Source organism: Egretta garzetta, unplaced genomic scaffold (assembly GCF_000687185.1).
Source record: "Egretta garzetta isolate BGI_Z169 unplaced genomic scaffold, ASM68718v1 scaffold341, whole genome shotgun sequence".
NCBI classification, from domain to species: domain Eukaryota; kingdom Metazoa; phylum Chordata; class Aves; order Pelecaniformes; family Ardeidae; genus Egretta; species Egretta garzetta.
In genome coordinates, this window is record NW_009258546.1 from 266,713 (window position 1) to 267,705 (window position 993).

Sequence of the window (993 nt, forward strand, 5' to 3'; positions counted from 1 at the left end):
CGAAATCTTACAGCCCAGCGCGCGCGGTTGGTGGCTTGAAACGAGTGGGAACGCCGAGAAAAACGCTTCAAACGCTTTCTGAGTTTTTAATGAAGAACGCTGTGCAGGCACAGCTTCCAGCTGTGCTTCCCATTACAAATAAAGCAACGGGGTGCTTGTCTGATCAAGGTCACGCCCGGTTTATTTCCACGTTCTCTCGGTTTTTCTTGTTTGAAACCGCGGGATTTGTATTTGTCTTGTGGTTTTAAAGCAAACCTTCCGCGTGGCCCTGGGCACACAAACGCAAGCAGGATGCGTTTTAATGGGAGGTAACTGTTGCAAAAAAAGTCATTAACCGCGCTGGCAGCACCTAACACCGTGGGAAGCGTCCCGCGGGGCTAGACTGGTGCCCCACCGCACTCCTGCTTGTCCCCGGCCGGGAGGACCACGGGCTGGCGAGCCCAGCCACCCTCCGTGCCCCGGCCACCTTGCACCCCTGCGCCCGCCAGAGCCGATACCGGCTCCCGCCAGGACGCGTTTGCCTTCGCGGCCTGTCGGCCGTGCGTTCATTCATCCCTTTTCAGGCCTGCTGATGCAGTTTGCCTCCGCAATCCCCCGTGGAAATAATGAGACAATATTGGTTAATTCCTCAGCAAACCGTGACCTCACGGTCTCTAATGGTCTCTAAGCAGCTGCAAAAAGCAACCTTTAAAGAGGATGGTCCAGCGTGGGGCAGCGTGCCGCTGAAGGCACCTGAGCAGAGCCACGTCTTTGATGCTGTAAAGAGCAGATAACGAAAGAGCAGATGACAACGGCCATCTTCAGCAGCCAGGCGAAGGCGAGGAGCTGGAGCTGCTGTAGCAAATGACGGATCCCAGCAGCGTAAGGCTGTAACCAGGAGGCTCAGCAGAGCACGGGGAGCCGTTCTCCAGCAGCCACCTTGCGCTGGAATTGCTTGACTCGGCCTGATGAACCAGTAGAACAAAAAAAACCCAGAAGAGCAGCTTCCTGCTG